The sequence below is a fragment of the Malurus melanocephalus genome, unplaced genomic scaffold (assembly GCF_030028575.1).
Source record: "Malurus melanocephalus ecotype Western Australia unplaced genomic scaffold, MMel_1.1 scaffold_5, whole genome shotgun sequence".
NCBI lineage: Eukaryota > Metazoa > Chordata > Aves > Passeriformes > Maluridae > Malurus > Malurus melanocephalus.
Window position 1 is genome coordinate 1,181,466 of NW_026623237.1, and position 26,677 is coordinate 1,208,142.

The 26,677-nt window shown below is 36.8% G+C and overlaps 1 protein-coding gene across 1 annotated transcript in view; it reads right to left on the bottom strand.

Annotated features, from left to right (window-relative positions):
- The window catches only part of PRKN (parkin RBR E3 ubiquitin protein ligase), a 670,240-nt gene that overhangs the window by 266,932 nt on the left and 376,631 nt on the right, over window positions 1-26,677 (bottom strand). The gene's annotated exons all lie outside the window — the stretch shown is intronic.

Below are 26,677 nucleotides of genomic sequence, written 5' to 3' on the forward strand. Positions count from 1 at the left end.
TTACTCCTGAGCTGGCCTACACTCAGAAACTCTCCAGTGATGGACACAGCAAGGAGAGCTAGAGACCCAGTGGTTCCCAAAATCCTGCCCAGGACCAGCACACCAAAGGTGAAAGAAAAATTGAGTAACACAGAAAATATTACACACGTGAAATGTGCCTTCACTGCAGGAACACACTGATTAAACCTAATGAGTATGCTCTAATATAAGTTAACTTCTGCTAACTCCTGATGGACATATCTCAACTGTCAGTTCCAAAGTAAAGTGTATTACACATTATTTCTTATCTTTCAGAGCTATTAYCAACCTCGTGTCTCAAAATTGCAAAAATAAAGAGAGAAATGTTAAGTTGAGGACAGTGAGATTCCCATTCAAATGCTGAATTACTTTATTCCTTTCATCTGCTTGTGGATGAACAGAGGGAGAAATTTAACACAATTTTCAATTTTTGTAGTAAYTAGTATAATTATTTTTTTAAATAAAAGTAGGAATTCTCATGTTTATTGTACTCCAGGTGACAAATATTATAATACAACATCAAATATAGCGAGATTTGTGATAAAATCATTAGASTTAGCAATACTGGTACATCTTCTCTAAAACCTGCTAGATGATGCCTTGAAACAGTAAAACACAAAGCCTTCAATGTACAAATACAACTTCAAAATGTAATGAATAAATTCAAATACTGCATACAAGCATTTAATCTTCCATGAAAATATGTTTTAGTATTGCACATACTATAGAATTCATGGCAATGTGTTAGTATCTCCAGAAATATAATCTCTGTGTTTTAAGGATTTTGTTGAATAAAGCAGCTTAAAACTGAATTAAATAAAACCTCCCCATTACTAATCCTTATTAGTTGCCCACTTGCTGTTCTGAATGTACCAAATAATAATTTTAAAAAGACAGCTGTAAGGCAAAATGAGAAGCTGATCTCTRTGAGTTTAACTCTGGATGGTCCCAAAAACATTATGGAGAAGTAGAGGAGCAATTATGTTGTCCCTACAGTGCAAAAGTCCCTATATAATAAAATTTTTCTATAGATTTAATGGAAATCTCACTTTAAGGGTTCATTGCTCTTTTTAAATTATTCCAGTATCTGCGTATCTTTTCTAGTTTCATGGGAAGATCCCTGGTTCTAAATTCACACCTCTCTGACCTTCACTTCAAATACAAAATATATGTGTGTGGTGAGATGCATAAGAGAAAGCCATGAAAAGTGGAGTATCTTAAAAAAAAGTCAGGCCAGAAATGAAAATAATGTTAAGTAATATTTCCACCTAAACCTGGGTGAAATCAATACTAACAGCACTTCATTATGCAAAAGAACTACTATGATCAGTTTGTGCTGTAAATTATTTTGTGATAATTGATTTTGTTATTTAATGTATCACAACTGCCTAAAATCAAAACTATATTCTCCAGAAGGAGCACAGCCATATGTGTACATTAAACTGCATCTTTATTAATACTTAAAAATACTATCCTTTAACACCATCAGACTCCAAGCAATGTGTGCAAGATAGACATAAATTTGGGTTCTGACTGTGTCAGAAAAAAACAAGCTTAGCTTTCACAGCTCCTTCTATGTCCGCTAATTTTTCAGCCCAGGGTATCTGTATCATAAGGTTTTGAGAAACTCAATTTGTATGCAATTCAGATTTATCCAAATTCATTTGGCACTGGAACAATCACTGCATTCCAATATTTCCAGATTTTGTACCAAAAGAAAGCAATTCTACTTTAAAAGGGGCATACAAGTCTTGTTCCTGAGATCAGTAAAGATGAAGATGTAGCGATTATCTTCGTAATGGCCAGGTGAAGCCAGTGAATTCTCATTTAGGATAACCCCAAGAATTATTGATACAAGCTTTACTTGAACCAAACACAATTTGTTTTAGAAAGGAGTATTATGAAAGTAAAAAAAAAAAAAAAAAAAAAAAAAAAAAAAAAAAAAAAAAAAAAAAAAAAAGCCACAGTGTAACAAGGTCTGTTCCTCAGTATAACACACCAGGCTAGTAATGTAAATCCGATATATATTTTAGAAAGTGTTTCATAGGTTCCATTTACATAATGTGTTTGGCTGAATTAGAGGCTTCATGAGAATAATATATAAAACAAATGTTTCTCACAGCAAGGGATAAATTGGYCCTTTTTGTTCACCAATTAGGAATGTAACCACTTCTAAAAATTGAAAATCCAACATTACAATGCATCACTGGAAATTTCCATGATAAGTAATTCATTCCTGCACTTAGATTCCTTTTCATTAGAATTTTATCAGCATGCATTGACTTAAATGAAAAAGAAAGGGGACCCTAAGTCTTTCAGCTTTGTGTTACTAGTGTTGGATAACTGTATGGCACAACAACAGCACTGATAAAAGTCCTTTCTGGTCCATAAATCCTCTTCTCCTTCCCTCCAGAGCAGCAAGATGAAGAAAATTCTCAGGCTACCACAGTATACTGGCTAAAGAAAGACACAAATACTTGATCTTGTTTAGATAAGTACTCTGATATATTAATTGTTCTAGTATATCCCAAAATCTCATGGCAGTTATTAATGTATTGAGATTGAGTCCAACGGCTACAGATGTGAGGGGCTACTTAGAATAAGGAATTATTTGTAGACATAACAATGGATCAGATGATATATCTTTCAATGGCTCATGAAAAATATCTGGGGCATTTTGTCTCTTGCTTGCTCCTTTTCACACTTTGAAAAAAGCTAGACTGAATAAAGGTTAAACAGCACACCACATATATCAGACCATTATTTTTAGAAAATGTGAGTAGCCACAGTCTGAAGCACTRTGGAGCAAGGAACACATCTAAGTCTGTAGAAATATGTGAAAATCACGTTGGACAAATCTGTGAAACYCCCCTGAGGTCATTTCTAGGTGACAGTTGGATTTTTCTCACCTCAATCTCAAAATCTTAAACCAAATAATAATAAAAAACCTTAGCAGATGTCTATGAGGCTGCTTGGATGAGATTACAGTCAGTGAAGCAAAAACAGCCATGTGGGGTTCATTTCTCTGCAGTAAATAAAGATGAATGCACACAGCTATAGCAGAGTCTTTAACCCCACCTATGAGTACTATATTTATCATAAAACACTTCTGTATTTCTAGCACAATTTTCCACTTTGGCAATCTTCCTGTACTTCAAAAAAGCTTACTATATAAGTACCATGAAATAATTTYGTTTGTAAATGGATCTCCACGTCATTCCAAAACAGATCTGTGTTATGCTGCAGGTCAGCAGCATTCAAGAGAAGATGAATCACTGAAAAAAATGTGTAAGGAAAAAAAAAGTGGAAAACATAAACTTTGGTGCAACAGACACTACAGGCATTCTCCTGCTTCATAAACAATCACAGAAATTAAGCAGAAATACTGTCCGTGAGAAACAGTCAAACCATTTTGGCTCGATCCTTGTAGCAGAATGAAATTTTGATGCYTAAATAAGCCAAATTATACATCCATCATGTAGCTTCCTCATAGAATTCCATGTAGGAGAATATAGTCTTCTAATTCATACAAAGCTGGTGTCACTTCTGGCTTTCCTGTCCATCACTCACATTCCTGTGTCCATCACACAGTCTTATTCAAAACTATTGAAAAAATGGCCAGTTTATGACACTTTAAGTGCATGGTTTTCTTACCATGAAWATACTTCCAGGTACTTTCTAACTGAATATGTAATTAAATCCATTAGAAAGATGCTACTATTTCTATAAAATCTAYGTCTAGAAAACAGACAAAATTGCCACAGTTCTGCGGTCTAGAACTCAGAGTTTGAAGGGAAGTAGACCAGCAAATCCTGCTTTTCAATGAGCAATATGCTATTATTGAGTAATAGAAACAGTGACCTATCAGTTGCAGGCAACTTGTGAATAACAACGTAGACACCAAATATTTAGACCAGGGTAGGCATTTGAAATGGATATCAAGATCTTACCAGAGAAAAGCAAAAGTGCTAAGAAAAGTACTAAGAAAGTACTATCAGTSATACAACTTTGCAGTCAAGAATCCATCTTCAATGCACTCTTAGGAACAAAAAAAAAGTACATCCCTACTTTTTTCTTCCTAAGGGATGAAAATAAATCTTTACAGAGATTGTGCTAAAAACCYCAGTATATATAAATACAGTATTATCAGAAAATGAACATATTAAATCCCTTAAAACAACAATAACAAAAACCCCTGTCTTTCTGTCTTTAATCATTTGCCAYACATTGCATCAAAGGTCATGAAATGAAGGTTATGAACAGCATGAGATATCCCTGTGTGAGCTTAAATTTTCTGGCTGTGCTTCTGTATAAAAATGTATTCTGACCCACAGCTGTTAACTTAAAGAGGCATCGGCAAGTGGAATCYGACCTATTTTCTCCTCTATTGCGTTACATGTTTTCCTCTAAAATGTGCTTTCATGTTTCTTGTTGCTATTGGAAAGCAGCGCCAAGAGGCCAGAACCAGAAACAGCCTGACAGTAATAAACCAGAATATCAGAGTAAAAACAGGCACGCTTAAAATTAGTGCACATGATGGCAAGTACTCCTTTCAGCAGCGCTCCTGTTAACTCTGCTGTTCAGGGCTTTTTCAGGCTATGGAAATGACACATATTAYTGCCTGTAAAATCTCTGATCAGTGTAGATGGCAACAGCATCTGCTGCCTGAGGACAYGGGCAAGGGAATTCCATATTCCATGCACTGGTACATTCTGGTACATGCACTGGGACCATTTGTGTGCTGTGCATGCCTCGTGTGACCTCAGTGTTCAGACACAACACCCACCATGGCCACTTCAAGGAGAAGACAGTGATCAGGCTGGAGGAAAAACTCATCCTGTAATCTACCAGATCAGTTGTTCACAGTGCTTCTCTGCACAGCAAATAACTGATAAATCAGRAATGCTTTGAAAGGACACCATTAGAAACTGCTCCTTTTCCTTCACCTGTGCCTGTAAAATCTCACTAATGCTCCACTGGAGAGAAAAGGAAAAGACCTTGCTAATGGAAGCAAAAGATGACGAATGTGAACAAAGGCAGCAGCCCAWAAACTGCCCTAACCCAAGCCCAGGTTTGCTTGCTGGTTACCCTTTGTAGCGTGCTGAGCTCGAGCTTACTGTGAATTGATTCCTCCGAACTGGCTCTTTGCCACCTCCCAAAGCCACGTCACTTGTACCCTCAGCTTTTGCCACCAAAGTGTGGCAAATGCTTCTTTCACCCTTCCCTGGRTTTAAGCTGGCTCCCAGCAGGCTTTCTTCTCCTCTGGGGCAGCACCCAGCCTGTAGCAGCAGAGGCAAAGCTTCACATCTCTGACAGCCCACAGCAGTCACACTTTCCTGTTTGCCCAAGGAGCCTTCCTTTCACAGGTCATAACTTTCTGATTAGAGACATACAAGTAGGAAATCAGTATTGTTTGTTTTCCAGGAAAAAAAAAAGCAACACATCAAGGTAACTAGTGAAGTTGGGAGAGTGATGGGATATCACAATAAGAGGAAGAAGGCCTAATTTCACCATTTTCAGCATCACACAATCCTTCATTAATTAAGGATGAACATATGAAAAAAGTAAAAAATGTCTTTGTAACCTAACACCTTTTYATCCTCCTGATTGGTCCCACTGGGACTACTGAGGTCCTGTTGATTTCCCTCAAGAATTTAAACCTTATTTAGTAACCTTATTTTARTTTTACTCTGTACATCTATGCTAATAAAATTAATGTTGTTATCAAATATCCTTATGCCAYTGGAATGCAACTGTCTATGCTATTCAATTGTTAGAATGGGCCTTGACACGCTTTTTAGGCTTGTCAAATAGCAAAATCCCTAATTGTTCTTGGGGAGAGTCCAGGGGTTACTGTGTGCTGTCTCCAGCAGGCAACAGCAATCTGCATGTGGACACTGTGGTTTAAAAAACAGGAGTCCCATAATACAGAGTTATGACAACRGAGCGTTAGTCCATCCAAATTATTTTATTTTCTTATTTTCCATTCCCAAAATCAAACTTTTTGAGATAGCCTGGGAAAAATATCTTGTCTGTAAACATATTACATAGAAGACTGTTCCTAAGATGAAAGACAAGAYACAATCATGAGCTCTTTTTGGGGATGCTTAAATCCCTTGAAAGGTACAGGAGGAAAAGAATRTTGGATATCATCTTAAGGGATGCTATCATATTATACTCTTCATTCCTTGAGACTCCAGGAGGGACTAGAACTTTTTGATAAAGCATGACTCGACTGTGTAAATTTCAGTTATTCCCTTCCAGTTAGCTTTGAAAATACACCCTGGTGCATGAACTTTAGGACRCGTACAGAAGAAAAAAAACCTGGAAAACAAAGTAAGGTAGACAAGTSGGGAAGAGGGGAGAGGAAAGAAATATGGAAGAGGGAACAGAAGGTAGAAGTGATACATAAAGAGCATTTACTGTTAGAGAATTATCTTTCACCACCTAATATTATGCTTTATGCTTTTTCTCAACTTTCTTTTCAAATAAGGTTATTCCATTTATATGTTGATCCACACAATAACTTGAGGGTGCTTCCCATTAAATGAGTTTTCAGTCTGAACCAAAGATATGATTATTATCTTATAAACAAAAACACCCTAAAGCTATTGTTATAACAAGACATTTCTTTATAGAAATCTCTTTTTTAGCTCCTCACTGTCTTTAAAATGTACAGATAATATTTTATCCTTTCTTCCTCAAGGCAAATACTTTAGCATAAACGTCAAGATGCAGTTATCTGAGAACACCCTCTACATCAGCACCTCCACTCAAAGGAAAGAACAAGCCTTGGGCTAGCAAGTCTCACAGAAGGCATTCTGACTTGGCAGATTTTAAGTGTTCAAAGCAGTCAATTATCCTTAATAATCTGAAGAAAATAGTTTGCAACATGCACCAAAAAAATGTACTAGCAGTGAAAATGGCTACTTTCTGTCATGTTCATATTGTGAATTTCTGTTCCTGAYCTTATGATGGTCCTTTGTCACAAATGTTGAGTTTAAATGCCTAACATGCACAAAATCCTATACCTAAATTTCATTTACATCCTCCTCCTTCTTCTCTACATGTCAACTTCTAGTATAAAAAAAAAAAAAAAAAAAAAACCAAAAAAAAAAAAAAAAAAAAAAAAAAAAAGCAAACACCATCACCACCACACCCTCCCCACCCAAATTAGGTTGTAAAACCAAACAAATTATTATAAAGTTTGGGAAGTGTAATTTCTGATTTTGTAACTAGGACAATAAAAATATACAGAAAATTCTCAAGATTTATAGTTGTTAAACTCAATTCAAAAGAGGACTCTGTAAACTCAAATAATTTTAGGTGCCTGTTTTCTATTTAATCCCAGCATCCATTTGCATTAGTTTKATACTGTTTACTTGGAGGCTGGCTGGTCCTCTTTGTGTCTGTTCTTGCAAGGAATTACAGTATGGATGAGGTCTCAGGTCATGTACTGCTCTTTGTACAGAGGTATTTAGGAATAATCTTCTCCCTATCTGACCTAATAATCTGTGTAACTCTAAAGAAGCTGATGYCAATCTAAACAGAACTTTGCATTTCTATAGGAATACCAGATGGTGATAGCCAAACAATGCACAGAGTACAATGAAAGTCAGCAACAAATAGATATATGTGAGATTTATCCCTCTCCTACATTTACTGAATATTGCAGGAACGGAAGAAAAGGTATTCACAATACTGCTTTRTAATATCACCCCTGACAATCTTGTGGAAGCTGTTTGTGATGCTAACATGAACTGACTTATGACAGAAGACACACTGTAGGAAAAAGAAATCATGGTGGCCATTTCCTCTGTTCTTCAAGCAGAACAGATTTTTAGTTAATGAAATTGTGATATACTATTCACATAAATGTCACAGAATTTATATGAAGGCATTTACTGGAAAATGAGTGCGCCTGAAAGGGCACGTGTCTTGGGAACAGTCACTAAAACTTCACTTTTTCCCAGCTTTTCCTTGTTTTGATAAAGCAGCTTAYTTCCCACCTCACACGTAGCTGGTTACATGGACTGACACAGTGAGGGAAAAGGTGTATGGATTTTTGGTCTTACCCTCTCCTTCTCAWTGAGCATTTCCTTAAAGAAAAGGATGCAACAAACTGCAGCTTTCTCATAGGAGACATAATAGCCACAATTATCAGCAGTAATGAACAGCTCTGGCTCCTTGTGTCTATGTACTGCTTTCCCAGAACACACGGATCATGCCCACAGAGACTATTCATACTGACTCTTCTGTTCCACACTCTCTGCTGGGAGAAGTAACCTGGCCTCAGGAGAGAAGACAGGTTATGGGTAGAAATTTGATATATATCCCAGTAATTTCTGAAGAAAAAAATAAGAAAGATAAATTCAGAAACATTAAGAGTCATTTACTAAAGGAAGTCTACACTTCCTTTTGACAAGTCCCTGAATAYACCCATCTTAACTGTTAGCATATGAGCTGTGGTCTGGATTACAGTTTAGCTAYCAGGAGAAGAAAAGGAGGAATAAAAAGAAAAGGAAATAGAATGCAAAACAAGGAAGCCAATAATTTAACATAAAAATAAATAAAACTAAATTGACATGTGAAATAAGATCCTGAAGATGCCCAGAAACCAATATGGATAATATCACTCCTTAGCATTGTGGTGCTATTTATTTACAGACTGATCAAACCATAAGCGATACACAGAAATCTTTCATTACTAATTGTGGACTCCTTCTATTACCGTGCACATGGGCACTACAAGCTGGCTCAGCCCTAAGAACCTCTACACCACTAAAATGTGTCCAAGGAATACACTTGGACTCTGTGCAAAAACCCTTCCTGCTCCTTTTCTTGTTCACTAAGCAGAGATACTTTATTATGCAAAACATACTGACAAAACAAACAAACAAGAGAGCATCACTTCATTCAAAATGTAGCCCAAAATAACAAACATTTCCCAAATAAATGTTTCTGAAACACCTGCATTTTGCCTATTTCAAATTATAGAATAGCACCTAAAAAAAGACAATCACACCTTGCTATTTACCAACGAATACTTTAAATTAGATCATTCACCAATCCCTATCCTCTATTTTAAAGCAAAATATTCCAATTATTGCCCTTTCTCTAATCAGTTGAAATATTCTATATGAAAACTGGCCTTCAAGGTGTATTTTACCTTTAAGTTTGACTTTGAGTTTTATATTCATAAGTTCTTAAAATTCAGTTTAAAAAAGGACATTCACCTACTTTGTTTCAAAAAAAACCCTCCAACAAATCAGAACATAGGGAAATGACTTGATCGGATTTTGGTTTCTACTTTAGATGCCAAACAAAAATAACCTCTGAGATTAAGACTGCACAGTAAATAATAAACAGTTTTTTTTTTATGTTAGCAATCAAGAGAAAAAGTACATTTGGTAAACTGAAGACTGTAGATTGTGTCAGACAGAAGAAGAAAAAAGACTGAAGCACAAAAATGCAGATTTCCTGGCCCAAAACCCTTAGAGATGCCTAGAAAAAAAGATATTTTTCAGCTAGGGGAGTCTCACTTCTTTATTATGTTTCAAAAAAATCTGAAAGGCCACATAGTGTATGGCTCCATTCACACAATAAATGCAGTAACTTTGATGAGATATTAAATTTCATATCCTAACATACAGCTCATGTATATGACTCATGTAAAACATTTTTCAATTACACTAATATTGAATTTACATGTAACAATACCAAGACATGAAATGTCAATAGATGCTTAATATTTAATTTTTAGATAATTCTATTCAATATATTTTCTATAATATATACCATATACTGTCAAACTGAATTTTTACAAAGAAAYTTTCCTGGCAATAATGAAGAGAATCTTGAAATTCATTGATAAGAAGTGGAGAGCACATAGAAAACAGAGCTATGCAAATTATGTTAACAAGACATTAAGAGAACAAACTTGTCTGAAGTCATACATCCTCTCAGTACCATTTCATGTCTTAGAAAGTAGTTCATACATAGGATTTACATTTTTCTGGAGAGAAAGGCCTTTGGGTTAGCCACACTCATTTTTAAACAGATGGACAGAGCACAGACTTTGATTAGCTTGAAAGCAATGACTGAATCTGATGGGAATTTGGTGTTGCTTCTCCACAGTTAAAACAGAAATGCATTGCACTTCTGAAAAAGAATAATTACAACACAGCAATGAAGAACTACGCAGAACATTGGCATTTAGGTTTCCAAAATGACTAACAGAAAAGTTAAGATTTGCCTTTTCTTTCCTAGACCTGATTCTGTTTGAATTATGACCAATTGCTWAAATGTCATTTGCTTTATATGATCACAATTTGGCCTTACAATTCTTTGAATAACTACAAAGATACAAATCAATGTGAAAAGTAATATCTTATATTGACAGGGGCAGACCAGGTGTTTTAATCACATCTAAAAAATTCAATTGCACAGCAGCTGCATAGAGAAAACATGTTTGCACCTGCACATCTGCTTAATTTTAGCTGGAAACATTCTGCTTTAGCATTCATTGGACATCTTTGCATTTTTAAGTGGAGGGTGACAGAAAGTTCATTTCTGAAATAMAATTAACTGAGAAAAGTTTTACCAAAACTTCCTTGCCTGTCAAAAGGTCTCTCCTCCTCCACCCCAAATACCATAATCAACTTGTTGATTATCACTTAGGCAGGAGTTTGGRGTGCTGGTTGAGGCCAGTGAATGTCACCGCTGTGCTTTGCCTGACCTGATTTCGATTTCAGAATGAGAGAAAAAAGTGCATCAGCCAAGTTAAATCTGTAAGTACCATAAGGCATCCATTTTTAGCGTGCTCACAGTACCATTATTTACACCAGGCTTCCTAGCAGTTACATCTATGGCTACACAGGTACTGGAGTGGGCTCTGCCTCACTCCTCCTTTGGGGCAACTTCACAAGCTGGAGGCAATGTGCACACTGAGAAGAAAAACAAAAAAAAAAMCAAAACAAATGTAACCCTTGAAACRACAAYTACTAGGAATAGCCAGCAATCARACTGTATGGATTCARYATAAAGCTCTTACAGAAACTGCCAAACCCTATGATTGATCCYCCAAAGAAGGTTCAGGCCAATTCTTATCAAACCTGACTCACACATTCCCCATTATGTAAGGTACAAATGATGTTTCCCGCTCTGCGGTACATTAGCTAGCCTGACAGTGATCTGTTCAGCCATGTGTGATTCATTAGGTTTTCCTTCTGTTTCTGAACACGAGCTGTAGAAGAGAGCAGCCCTTGAACCCCAGCCTGCTCTGGCAAAGTGTGAGAAGTCAATGACATTTCCTTGTCTTGTGSCATCAGAAAGGCTCAGCCCCTGGCGCTCTGAATCACCAGAGCACACGTGCTCCGCTGAGCGCTGGACTRGCGCAGGTTTTATAAATAGTGCTTGCACAGGGTTTCAGTGTACTTGGGCAAAGGACATTTTTATTTGAGGATTGGCCTCACTACAGACAGCCTTGTTACAAGGGGTGAGGTTTATCAGATTAGAAGCAACAGTGTTAGTATTCAGGACACATTTCCAAGTGCATATGACATGTCAGCTGCTTACATATCTTCCAATTTTGCTTCACATATTCCTTTAAAGTTAAACATGAAGTGACAGAAGCATAGAAATATCTGTGTCCTGCACTCTGTGAACATAACAGCTAAAAAAACCACCTTGACATGTCAGCTGACAACAGAAAAAATATCCCTGATATCTGTTGAGGCATTGTGATTCCTAACATCAACTACTTGTAACAGAGAAGAGAACGGAAAATACAGAATCATGAACTTCACCATTAAATACATATATAAAAAAGCATGATGAAATTTGTTTGCACATTCCCAGTCAGAGTTTCAGCCTTTACTTCTCCTTTTGTCTGTACATCTACCCATTATACTTTACAGAGACATTGCAGAGAGCTAAACACATGGCTAGCTGGTTGTTTATTTCATGTTTGTAACTATTTTCTTTTTCAAGATATTTTCCTGCATCTTCAGTTGACAGATACAACACTTTCAGCAGCTAGTACTTCAATCATTTGAATAAATGAAGCACTCCCTGCAGCAACTCACTTTCCTCCAAAATTAATTCCCTACTACTTCTCAGTCCTTCAGATTCCTCCTTCAACATCTCTCTATTTTTATCTTCAGCTATAATTTTCAAATCAAGGCGAGTTTGATGACCTTGAGTTTCCATGGGGCCAAGAATTTAGTCCAACATAAGAGGATGACCCTCCCATCAAAGTAATACTACAAGACATTTTTCCTCTTATTCTGAGCCTGTATTTATTGTACAACCTCTAACTTCTAGGAACATGGGGGCAACAGGTACAGATTAATTTATGATAAATACAGCACATTKTACATTGCTAAAGGATTTCTTCTTAGTGTTGTTCACATTTAATTTCACATCCAATTAACTATCAAGAAACTTTYGACCTTTTAGTATTCAGTTTTTGAGAAGCTATATGATGAAAWAAGACCCTTCTTTTACCTAATAGTTGGATGTGGGGTTGGTTATGTTATGTACACTCTTGGGGGTTGGGGGTGGAATGGAACTGCACCTCTTTAAGAGCCACACATGACCTTCAACATCCTGCACATGCTGTAAATTGCAAAGGAGACATTTCTTATGTACCTTGAAAGGTGAAGAGCTTCAGCAACCTTGTCAAGATTCTTATCTGTAACTCAGAGGATGGGGCCTAAATTTAATCTTGCTTAGTTCTGCATTAATCAGAACTGACTACACACCGAGGACAGTGAAACTGTAGTCAGCTGTAAAACCAGTGGGAGATCAAAATTTTCTGGTAAGCAAACTACTCACAACTCTATTTCATGGTGYTCCTCAGATAATGGGTCACAAATGGAATAAATGGGAAATTGCAGTAAAAATATCACATGTTAATGGAACAGTCTTAAGGAGGCCAAAATCTTCAGCCAGATCTCACAGATAACAACAGTGYACATTTTAAAGATAAGATGAAAGGAGGCATATTACAAAAATACTTGTCTTGGAAATAGGCAAGGAGGCCACCTGAAAAGTCTGAGGAACTACTAGCCATTTATCCAATTTAYTTGTTTTTCTCTTATTATTCACTATTGTTATTTATGTAATCATCTTATATTCCAAATGGTCACYATTCTTACCTGTCATAGATATTGCAAAAACATCTACCTGAGATAAAACTAATGTACCTGTTTCTGGGAAGCAAGTACCTTYAGAGATCTTCTGATGGTAATATTAATGCTCCACAGCAGAGGCGATACTTAATCACCCTAGAAACCAACCATGTTAGTGCAATATAGAGTTGCTAAATAAATGTACAAATGTGCAACTTCCTCAGCTAAGTGATAGAGGAGRAACAAGAAAAGGTTCTCTGCTGGATTTCATGCTTTTAAAAAAGGGGCTTGTTGGGCATGTGAGGGCTGAAGGCAGCCTTGGCTGCACTGTCCATGAGACAGTGGAATTCTGGATCCTGGAAGAAGGAGGCAAAACAAAATGCAGTATTACTGCATTTTTGCATTATTATCTGGGCCTTAGGAGGGCAGACTTCGGAGAGCTGACTTCACCTTCTTCAAGARCACTGAGTTTAATGTGAGGCAGCAACAAGCTCTTGCCACAGTAATGGTCTGATGGGCTGAGTTAGGAGGGGTGTTGATACTGCTGCTCTATTCAGCACTGATGAAACACACTTGGACTGAGGGTCCAGTTCTGAGCTCCCCAGTACAAGAGAGGCATGGAGCTACACCAGAGATTCCAGAAAAGGGCCATTGAAATGATTAATGGACTKAGCATCTCTCRTATGAGGAAAGGCTGAGAGAGCTGGGATTGTTTAGCCTGGGGAAGAAAAACCTCAGGGGACCCTCATCAGTATAGAGGAGACTCAAGGGAAGGGGTAAAGAAGACAGATGAGCTCTTTTCTATGGTGCCTGGTGACAGAAGCAGAGGCWAAGAGCATAAACTGAAATACAGGAGCTTCTATCCAAACATCAGGATAGAATTTATTTCGTGAATATGGCCAAGAACTGACACAGGTTGCCCACATGTTGTGGGGCATCCATCCTCGGAGATATTCCAAAGCCATCTGGAAATGGTGTGAGCAACYGGCTCTAGGGCAGGGGCATGGAACAAAGGAACCTCCAGATGTTCCTYTAACCTCAACTGATTTTTGAGTATGTGATTTTGTGAATGAGATGTTACCATGCAGTAGAACAAACAAAGCTAAAAATTACTGTATTTCATAAGAGTAATGCAGAGTTTCACTGTTCATTAATAAAAGACGACTAACTGAATATGGCAGCCCAAAACAGAAGACTGTGCAAAAGGGTTTCTGAGCAATGTAGTTTTTAAACAAAAGAGAGTTATAAGAAAGGATTATTTTATTTTGGTCATGGTGGGATCACACGTACTAACTTTAGCAAGCACAGTATCCTTTCACTCCCATGAGAAACAAAACTGCTTGCAGSGCTCCTCTGTACCCTTGTTTAATCTGTGACACTGCAATTGGAATTTGTCACTCTAGGAGCTACATCTGATGTTACAGCCTGAAGCAGAGCTCAGCCAAAATAAACAATCTGCTCTACTCTGCTTAGACTAATACGACAGTGATGTAAGCCCCAGCATAGCAGAAAATGCATAAATGGGCTGCCACACAGCACACGCACATATAAAAACAGCAACACAGCTCACAAGTTTTATTACTAATACACATCATATGTAAGAAGCCTTGCTTGGACTTTGGCTTTGCTATGCAACAGTATTTTTTGTGTGTGTTAATGTGGAAAATATGCTTATTATTTCAAAAGACCCTAGGAACTTTGTGCTGCACAGAGAACACATCTTTTTCTTAAAAAGAAAAGAGAGTTAAGAATTTGCTTTATGACAACTTGTGCACAGTTGTTAGGGTGGGAGCGCTGAACAGGATTATTTTATAATAAACAGCCCACAGTGACTCAACTGTGCAATATTTGTCCCAATATCTTGTCTTTGAGTATGGTATTTTCCCTTCCTTCTCTGTATTTCTCTCTCTCTCTCTGGTATTTGATTTAGGGTCTCTGGAGCTTTGCCAGCACTAGGCTGTTCATTCCAGTTGCACATACAGACTCATTTATGCAAATAGCCATGTTGAAACCCTAATCTGGTTATTCTTTCTACTCAGGATCACTAGATCAGAAGGAGGAGGGAGAGGAAAATGCTGTACATAATTCTGTTTAATTCATCAGTCAGAATGGCTGACCTTAAATCTATAGTCTTACATGCAGTCATTTTTCCTTTTCTCTGTCCCCAAGCTAAGAGAGCCCTGCAAAGGCAACTGACTGAGCAGGTCACATTTTTCTATAAAGTTACAAGAGGTTATCTTGTTCAAATAATTTTATTTCAGGAAAAAAAAAGAAGATGCAGTGAAAAGGAAAGCAACAAGGTCACTCCAATAACATCACAGAGTATTTTGTAACTGCCTATATATCTTCATCTTCAAAGATGAATTTTCACATAAAAAGGCAAGAAAAACCAGCAGCAACAACAGCAAAGATAATTATGTGAAAAAAGCAGCTCATGTAAGTTAAGGGCCTAAGAATAAAACCCTCTCTCTCAACATCAGGCACAATTTCAATGGCCACGGTGCAAGCTTTCCCATATTGTCTYGCCAGTGACCTCAGCCCTCAACTATAAAATCATTTTCTCAAAGGACATGAGGTTATCTCTTCTGGATGAGAGCTCAGCTCCTGCGTTCCTTCTCATCAGGGACCTCCACGCGAGCCCAGCTAAAGTGTAACATTTTAAAACTTAAAATGAATGCCATGGAAGACACTTGAAAAGCAGCGGCCCCACACTGACCTTGTGAAGAGGCAGAGTCGGCCTGCCCCGTGCACGCTGCCCGGCTCCCTGCCCTGCTGGCAGCCCGCACCCAGAGCCACTCGTGTCCCCTGTGCCCGCAGAGTGGGGCTGCCMGGGCACGGCTCAGCACCGGGCACCACAGCAATCTGCACGCTTAGGAATCCCACAGATTTCTCCAGCTCTTATTTAAAGCAGTTTCTTCCAATGCATCCTGCTAATGAAGGCATCGCACTTGGTGTGCACTGGTTTGTATTGATGCCTGATGATTTTTGCCTTTCCTTTCATGTACTCTTTTTTAATACTTCACCCTTTATACTTTTATATCCTTTTATACATTTTCTGTACCCTTTATATATTCCCTGTACTCCTTAGCCCACATGTCTATAATTCCTGTAGCCTGATATTTCAGCTTAGTTTAGGCGTTTTGCTGGGCAGAGAGACCAAACATCCTGAGGAAGGAGTCAGTGTGCCCTGTGCTATCTCAAACCCGAGGCTCCAGCCTTGGGTGAAGCCTTCTGTCCAGAACATCTTGTGTAAACTGGGCTCTGGCTTCATCCAGGGGGGGACTCATTAGAATAGGGGGACATTACTGCATTTGTGAAGTTTCTTATTGGGGAATCCTAGATAGATATGCTAACTCCTGAAATCTATAAAATTTGTATCCGTGCTGTACATGGGTGCACATTCTGCTATCAAGTTGTGCACCTGGGATCCCAAATACCGAGGTAAAACCCTTTATATCTCCTTAACCGTGTCTGTGTCATTATTAAAAACTGGCTGTTCAAGGCAACAGTATTCTCAAGCTGTACATGGGCCGGGATGTGGGTATTTCCCAAAGCCTCCCCTCCCCCAGCAGCAGCCGAGATGCTCGGATCCGCCCCTAGATGGGGACACTGTCCGCGAGTCGCTGCGCTGGGAACACAAATTCAATTCYCCCAGCGCAAGAAACTAAAATTAAATACTGACTATTTATTAATCTCCGGCCCATTTATGAACCCCCTCATCCTTCTTACATACTTCTCTGGCCGGGGCTGGCACACGCCAGGGATCACATTAAAGGCTTTAACTCCCTCTCATCCCTTTTCTACTCTGCAATAAGAGCTATTTTCCGATCGCATAAAACTAGACAGGAGGAGAAGAAAGCGCTAACGGCTGTTCGGAGAAAACTCTGGATGCTTCCTAGATTAGCAGCAGCCAGCAAATGGTGTAGGGACAATTCTGTCATGAAAACTGACATATTTCAATAAGATTTAATAATGTTGAAAATACCAAGGGGATGTATGTGTTAATTTTTCTATTTAACTCATATGGCACATGATATCTTTCACATTTATTGCCAAGTGAGATATTTTCTTCATATTATTTTCTATTTTCAGCTTGACACTTTTCTCAGCTGATTGCAACTAACTGGCACGATATTGAAAAGTCAAAGCAAATCCCTAGAGAATATRTTTGTTACCCAAATAAAATAATTTCATTTTTTTTTTTCCATCTTTTTAGCAAGATCTCAGGAGTGATTTCACACAACAGAATGAACAGCGATGTAAAGAGATCAAACAATTCAGTTTGCGTACTTACACTTTCCACTTCCTTGCATCAGAAACCCATTTTGTGATGACCTGCCCCTCTTAAAGTCATTTCCACTTACACTTGGAATGCGACTCASTGTCATATAAATTGGCGATATTTTATATGCACTGTGTGCAAGTATAAATGGACAAAAACATGAAGCAAAGAATTCATTCCTCTATGATTACTACTCTCTGCCAAAGTGATTACTACAGTATTTTTTTCTACTCTAACTTGAGAGGGAGATTCTGCAGTTTGTTTCCTAGAATTTCTTCTAGAAAGTCTGTATGTTCATCTTTATGTAAAATAAATTTATAGAAGAGTTGCTGGTACTACTGTATGAAAAATATGAATTGATTCCATGATAAGTGAAGAAAAAAAGAAAGGAAAGGAAAAAAAATAAATGGAATAAAGAGCATGCATAGTGAAACAAAGCAGACAATCAAGTAGAAGTAGACAGAATAATTATAGATGTCTGAATAACACTCCAGATGGCATTTTGGGCATCGCAGTTAATAAGCAGGCTGTTTCAGGGGACCAGCATGTTAGCACATTATTGCAACAACTGGAAACCAGCAGCTGAAGCATGTCTGCCTGATTATCCAGGGAGCAGGCTACATGCAGTAGCTAAACCCAAAAAATACAGTGCTTGAATGCTTATGGGAATGACAGGTTCAGGAACCTACTTTTCCTAACGTGCTTAAAAGAAGTTACCACAGACATAACAGACATAACTACCACTCACTTAATGAGGAAGAGGTCTTAGGCCAGTTCATCTGGTTGAGCTTGAGCAGTTAGAAAAGGTATCTTTTTGGCATTAATTACCCAAATCTATATATTTACATTACAATTTTTACACTTCTGCTCAGATAAAAATCACGCTGGTCCCTATGCTCTTCTCCCTCTGTGCAAATTTATTTTAGTAAAAGCAACAATTACAGTAGAAACAGAGTTTATGCTACAATTTAATTTGCTTCCTTTTTTCACCATTGGAATCTGAAAACGACTTCTGCAGTTGCAACTGTTGGGGTTGAATGTTAAATTGCATGCCAAAATAAGCTTGATATCTTGTCAGTTATCTTCTCAAATGAAATACATCATCTTCAGTACAGCATAGTCCCATTGCTGATATGCAACCCTCAGGAAATGTATTTCAGGGATGGAAGRTCTGATATTTCCATCAAATAGAAAGACTCTTAGCAACGCCCATACCGTAGTAAATTCTAAATCTATTCTACAATGGCAATTCTGTGAAAGCATAATATATTATATTCTYCCAAATATCAGAAATAATGTGCCTTTTTATTTTCAATTTCAAATCAAGGTTACACTATAGAACACTTACTGATGCACAATCAAACTCCAACRTTTTAGCTCTGGAATCACAGGCTTCAGCACTGAGAATCTTCATTCTTTATCTTTGATTTTTGTGTTTAGGTTTCCCCATTAATGACTCCTCAGGTCTCTTTGTACTTGAATAGATCTACACATAAACTGCCAACCAARAAACCCAAAACAAAMAAMCCAACCAACYRAATCCTTAAGAGCAACCTCTGAGATATTAGCAAAATAAATATAGATATTTTTACTAATTTCTCTAACTCATGCTATGGTTTTAACTGTTGGCATTAAAAAAAAATACACATCTTGACTGCTCCTGGGTTTGCAAAAATTCCCCTTATAAGTGCTGTAGAACACATTTGTCCATTAAAGCATTTGCAGAGTCCTCCTATTTTCCCAAGGATATTAGATTCTTGCTCTGAAAACAGAAAATAAATATGGTATGACGCTTTTTTTTTTGTGGGGTTTTTTTTTGGTCTTTTTTGTTTTGGTTTTTTTTGTTTTTTTTTTTTTTTTTTTTTTTGCCTGGGATCAGTATGTCACTGTATCAGAAAGTAAATACTTAGGTACATCCCAGGTGCAACATGTGGCATTGTCTTTATTAAAATAATGTTGTGGGTTAAGATTTCACACATTTGGTGATTATCCAGCCCTGTTACTGTCCAGGTCTTTCTGCAAGGCGTCTCTGCTTTCAAGTGAGTCAACAGCTCCTCCCAATTTAGTATCACTGGCAACCTTAGTACACCTTTGAGTAGTTAATGTACATTTCTACTAAAAGAAAGTAACTACAAAAAAATCTAGAAAGACTGCCATGAAAAAAGTAAAGGTAGGGACTTTGATTGGTAATTTATATTAGGTAAGATGTGCATATTGATTTGATGGGGTTCTGTGCCTGGCATGTTCTTGTCTTTTTTTTTCACACTTCATAATTATTACTGGCAGAGAAAAATGAAAAAAAACCCACAAAAAACAACAAAAAAACCCCAACAACAACAACAAAAAAAACCAACCCCAAATCAAAGCAAATGTAACCTGAAATGCTAAGAAATTAAGCACAAGTCAGAAAACAGCAAAAGGTATTTGTTCTCAAAATGTAAGCTTACATTACACACTTTAGGCATAATTAATTTAGATGTAAATTCAACAAGAAAAATCAGAATACTGAGTATTATTTATGCCCAGCTTGATTCAGTAAACTGTGTGGAAGAGGTTTTAGCTTTTCTTGGACTAACTCTGAAACACTGCATACCAGATAAGCCACAAGGGAAAGAAAAGGCATAAAAAGAGCTCAAAAATTTAAAGGCTGCCAAATTCTCTATTGTCATTTTAAGAGATCCTATCCACCCTGTACATAGAGATCCCCTTGAGCAGAATCTAGACTATGGAAGTAAATTWTGGAAACGTTAAAGAAACATAAAAGAAGTGTAACAGAAGTTTATCTTCCCAGCATCAGAGCAAAGTCTCACATAYTTGGTCTGGAGGAGATGTAAATAAGAAATGGCCCACCTCTGCCAGACAGGATTTTAATGGCGTTYGGATCCTAATGTGCTTTGGCATTTCTTTGACCTCTTTAATATTATAAGCACCTCGTTCCTCTTTTCTCTTCATCTTATGGATCTCCCTTTACATGCTGCTAAAACATTTGACAAAACTTACAGAGACTTCTGCCATTCTACTATTAATCTCACTACAGTAAAATCCTTAAGTGCATTAAATTAATTTCCCTTAAAAAAATCACAAGCGAGACACGAAACTTTTCCCAAATCCCAAGAACTCCCAAAAAATGCTCTCAAAATTATGATTCAAATCTTGTGCAGATGAATCTTCTGCTTTTTCTTTATTCTGCTTTTTTTTTTTGTCCTGAATGTCCTTTTTTTTTTCTTAAGTCCACAACATAATTTCTTGAACAATTAACAACATATAACAAAGAGGAGAAAGCAGAAGAAATGTTGTCCTCATAAAGGGTATTTTCACCTGGACTGCGTCAACAGGAAATCACCACAATCCTGAAACARTACATAAAGCCATATCATGGACTCCAGTTAGGCACAGTAATATGCTGTCTGTAGGCCATCTTCAGTGGAAGTCTGAGATTTCATTCAGAAATATTTCTTTGAATGGATTCAGTGATCTTCAATGCTAAGACCATTTAGGAACCACTAGCAAAGATGGCTTCTGAGTTCCAGTTTTTCAGTATTTTTCAGTATAAATCYCCTGCACTAAAATCAATCAGTGTTTACTACAAAAAGAAGATACTCATGAAGCTTCCATAAATTGTCAGCTCATGAAAATGCCACTGTTTTACTTGATGTTCTTAGATAAAGGTGACTACTATTCATTTTTTGAATTACTGCCATACCAGAAGACACAGGGAAGAATACTACCTCATTGTGCTGAGCACAATATAAAACAGAGAATGAAAGACAATTCCTAACACAAGATAGATAAGAATCTAAATAAACAAAAGAGGAAAAAAGGCATTGGGAAATAAAAGGACTTGTCTGGAATAATAGGCACCTTTTTTAGCAGATGAAAAACAGAGACAGCATGTAGGTGGTCTGAATCAGGATGAGTGTCTGATACCTGTGGTTCACAGCGTCACAGTGGGAATAGAATGAGTGTCTTTCACAAACAATCTAAATCAAGGCATTTATCTCAAACAGAGAAAAATAACCAGAACCTACAATTACTATGATTGCCATGGTCACAGGCTCAGGGAATGGAATGTCCTTCTTACGTTCTCAGGAAAATTCAAACTGTGAAGAATTTACTCATTTCTTGGAAAGAAAGGCAAAAGGAAAAGAGAATAGGGACCCACCTTTATCTGTGTAGAGATCTGCATCAATAACATACACTGAATGATTGCTGGGACCAGCAATAGGAGAGCAGAATATCACAGACCAGAGGGAAACTGAGTTCAGGTTTAAACTGTGAATAAAAGTGTTTTGCTGAGGAAAGTAGCATTTACTAAACAGACAACCAGATTAATCTGTTAAAGTAAAAAAAACYCTCAAAACTATAGAAATAAGATGGTAGCTTAGTTTACTAAAAAATTAGTTTATTAWTGTTTAATATTTTCCCTTGTGAGGCACATTAAAACTCCACAGTTCATTATGATTAGAGGCCTTTTTTGTTTGTGTTCCACACTGAAGACTTTGATTTTGAATAGTTGGGAAGTTAATCAGGATATAAGAGCCTGTCAGAGTGCAGGTGAAAATTTTTGAAGTTCACAATTGCTCTGCATCTCTCTTTGGACTCTCAGTCCCTCATTTTCAATATATTCATATCATTGTGTCATCAGGATTTTTGTTAACATAATGCTGTAGAAAAGTGAGCCTAAAATGAAACTGTTATATCCCAGCTTTATTCTCTAATGACTGCCCATCAAAAATGTTCAGATTACCTGCCAAAGAGAAGATGTTTTTTAAATTTCTAGACCTTCCAAACCATGTGGGAACCCAAAAATCTCAGCACTGCTGGCTTTGAAAATCACACCAGTAAGAAAAAATAAGCAATCAGAATGTAGCTGACAATCACAATAATTATGGCAGCTAAGTGCAATTACTTGTACCTTTATAGCAATTATGTGTTTCCCAGAAAAAAAAAAAATAAAAACCATTCTACACTTCTCAACGAGTGAACAGAATTATGTTGCATAGTTACTAGTTATATAAAGCTGTCTTTTTRTCAAAGCACTAGAACTCAAGAATTTGTAACGTATTTTCATGGAAGGATTGATATCCCTGCACATAGGCAGAACCTTCAGGTATGTTGAGGTTCCTCTGTCAGAGAGATGCTGGACATACACAAAAAGMTCTTTTCTGTACACACAACCAGCTATTGAACAGCTATTGAACAGATATTGAGGGACAATTACCTCACAATAGAAGTCCTTCTGTAGTTTTAATGTTCGAAATCACTGTATTAGGCAGATATTCTGCTCCATAATAAGTTCTTGTTTAGAAATACAGCAAGACATGTAGACTGCAGCAGTTGTTATGAAAATTGTTTTTCCATTTAAATCCCTTATAAATAAGTCTGTAACATTACTTATCCACATTTTACTGATAAGGAGCTGAATAAATAATATTTCTCTACCTCAGAAAGGACAGTAATTAAAGAAAAAATCCCATTTGTGAATATTTGTTTTAATTCCAATAGTAATGAACCCAATATAAAGGACTTTGAGTAATAAATTCAATATTGAAATAAAATATCAGATGTATAACTCATGCTGCTTTCTTAGAACTAATTGAAATGTAAAGAATAAAAACCCTAGCTTTTTACTCTTAAAAAAATATTGTTCTGAATTTAATGCATATAATACATTATACTTTATTATATCACTGCCCTATTTCAGAAGATAGGGACCAAAAACTTTTAGGAGGCTTTATATAAATATTTGCCAATGGAATTTTCTGTWGTACAGGGGTGATATTTAGGAAACCTAAAAGAATGTCATTGTGACTTGTTTCATTGAAACTGTCTTKGTACCTACTCTTTATGACAAAGATTTCTTTTTATTTATATAAACATCCTTTCTCAGAAGGCATTTTATGGAATATGACTTTCTGCTCAGAGRTAGAAGCTTCCAGGGCTCTGATATCCATAAAGGTAAGAAACAGCCTRCTAGCACTGTCAGATACATCAGAAATCTGAGAGGAAGAGGGAAGGGGAAAGGAAGGATTGATTCTAATCGGTTCAGACTTTTAAATTTTCTAATGTAGATTCTTTTTCAATATTATTATATTTTTACTAAAGCCATACAAAATAGACCAAATACCATTACCAATATTTGTTATCTTTCCTGTTTTATACCTCAACTCCCCTTCAATAGTTCTTCTGAATTTGACTCTTTATACATGGCATTAAGTTACAGTCATACAGGCATTTATGGCTGCAGTTCAGGAAACCAAGAATACTGCCAGTTTTCAAAAGCAAATGAACCTTCATTTTTCTCTTTTTCTGCTTTTTTTTTTTTTTTTTTTTTTTTTTTTTGTTTTTTTTTTTTTTTTTTTTTTTTCAGAGAGGATAATTTTTATTTGTTTGTAGTTGAAGTAAAAGCTTTCAAATTACTTCCTCTGTAATATTAATATTCTGTATGGCAATACACATAATTTTGTAACACTTGTGCATTTCCAGATGAAATTATMGAAAATTAAAAGGAAAGCTGATAACTATATTACTAACATTACTCAGGTAGTTACAGGATGTCTCCTTCCCCGCCCACCTTAGAGAAGRGAAAACAGAAGAGTCCTGTGCACTGAGCTGAATTTCTCTGACCTCTACTGCATATCTGCTCTAGAGTTGAAGCAGTCAGAATGCTTTGAGGGACAGCCTTTAAGTATGTGATGACTTAGAAAATACTATAGGGTATAAAATGTCATTTAATAACATACAACAAACTTCCCTTCATGATGACAGGTCTTAGACAAATATCCTTCTATACGTCCAATGAAAATTCAGAGAGCACTGTATTTGCATACATGATAAAGATATCCAGCACAGTGCTGAAAATACACCAGAGACCAAGGACTACCCTAATGTTCAAGTTAAGTACATTACAGTTTTTACTGGACAGAATTTGGGAGCAAACTATGTATCTGAGACTTTGTCTATACACAAGGCAATACAGAACTTACCAGAGGAGGAATTCAGCTATCTTCATCTCTCCYAGATACATGATGAACTACTAAAGAACTTGGGTAACACCACACTCATCATGCAGACAATTAAATGTATCACTGTTGCTTTTTTTCAACTTCTCAGTTTTCCTGAAGTAAAGTACCTTGAATACAGTCTAACAATTCCAGTGAAATATTTAACCAAACAAGCCTGCACATTTCTCTCAATCAATATTTCCAATCCATGGGTGCAAAATATAATTAAATAATCACTTAAATACTGCATACAGAACAGTACCTGTTGAGGAGCAGTGCTATTCCTCAAGTATTCCACTACATTGATGTTCTGTATAATGATTTTGTCTCKGTTGTTTTCTAAAAGATACKGTACATGTCATATCAAGAACATGGAGATTTTACTTGAGTCTGTTTAAATRAAACAAGAACTGGCATAAGGTTAGCTTTACTGTTGTTACAGCATAAAGTTGTAAAGACAAGTCAGTGACTTTAAACTGTTCACAGTATTTATTATCTGAATGCTGCTGCAAAATGCATTTTTATAGCTTCAGTACTTGGTAGGCATTAAATAGCTGYCAGAAGAGATTACAAGAGTAACCCTGTTAAGTTTTAACACAGGTTTTGCAGTGCAGCCTCACCAAAATTGCCTAGCTCAGGTATAAGCACTACACACAGTCTTACATAAGTTAGTGCGTCCTTCCCTGTCTTCACAGGACAACAAAACCATTCCCCATTTCACATCTCTAGAGGAGACACACATCACCTGATTCTCTGTGCTTCAGCACACTGAACTCCCCTCTCTAAGCACATGAAGAAGTGCAGCAGGTCAYTGGGGGAACTAGCAGACCTTGAGTGGTTTGGTTAACACTTTGGGTATAAATTGTGCAGGTCCTCACTCCAAGAGAATGAGAAATTATCCATCTGGCTGTTCAACATTCCAGGTCATACCAGCTAAAAGCATTTTGAACATGGACACAATATAACTGGGAAAAAGCTTAGTCTAATGTTTCACTTGAGGCATAACCTGACAGAAAAAAAAAAAAAAAGATATACTACTACTGTACTTCAGTACTTTAATAAAATACATAGTAATGCGTGCAAACCAGGGTGGGTGGAAAAAGAAAAGAAGAGAGAGAAATAGAGAGAGAGCGTGAGCCTGTGCACTTCCCCCCACCCCCATCAATACTGCTATATGTAACATGCATGGAGGAAAATAAAAAATGAGTCCGAATGATGAAAATTCCATTTTTAGAGCTAATTGGTTTGCAGCTCACTGGAACTCACTATATCTGCTTTTCATTGGCTGTAATTCAGCAGTATGAAGGACCTGATCACAATGATCAGTAACACTAACTGACAAAAAGAAAATTCATAATAATAAGTATAATCAAGATTACAGGGAAAATAAGCACATTCATACTAYTTGGTCTTCATCATGCTTTGAGTTTGTAAACGTATGGGTAAGGCAAGCCTGCAGCATCTGCAATCAATTCTTATAATTACATCAATATATTGAGAAATTAATAAAAACCATTCCTCTAATACCAAAACAATATGTTACTGTGCAATACTTGATCAAACTTCTTTGACAACTATATATAGCTTAGGTTTAATTTTGCGACCCTAAACACACWGCAAAACAGAATGCAAGGAGAGGAGGACTACTTGTGAACAATACTTTGAAAATATTTCCTATTAAGAAAACAATAAAAAAATCAGAAAKAAGTAGATTACAATTGCTAGCACTGGAAATATTTTCAACATGTAACTGATTTAGAAGGTAAAAAGAAAGGTGCTGACAGCTGTTTTCTCTAAAGAGGAAGAATAACAGAAAGGGCTAGATCTTAATTAGTGTGGAATAGTCTCTTACAGAGTAAAATATTTGGAATCTAGAAAACACTACCAAATTTTCAAGCTTTGTGTGTAATAGAATAAAGTAAAAAAAMCAGCAAAACTGAAGCTCTGCCTTGTGAGAAAAGCAGGTCTCCGGGTAGATAGAAGTCTGGGTGGGCCAGGTGCAGCTCACAAGACCTGGGACCTAAGCAGACAGTGCTCAGTGTGATGGCTTTTTTTTTTTTTTAAATTAATTGAAAAAATAAAACTACCTATGAGAAATGCTTCCTTTTTGAAAGTACTGGATTTCTCTACTACACAGTTCACTTAGTGAAACTTTTGACAATTTTGGTTTCAACTCCAATTTTGGGTAGAGTCCCCTAGGCTGACCAACTCAGGCATACRATGTTGGAGTCGAAGCTCTG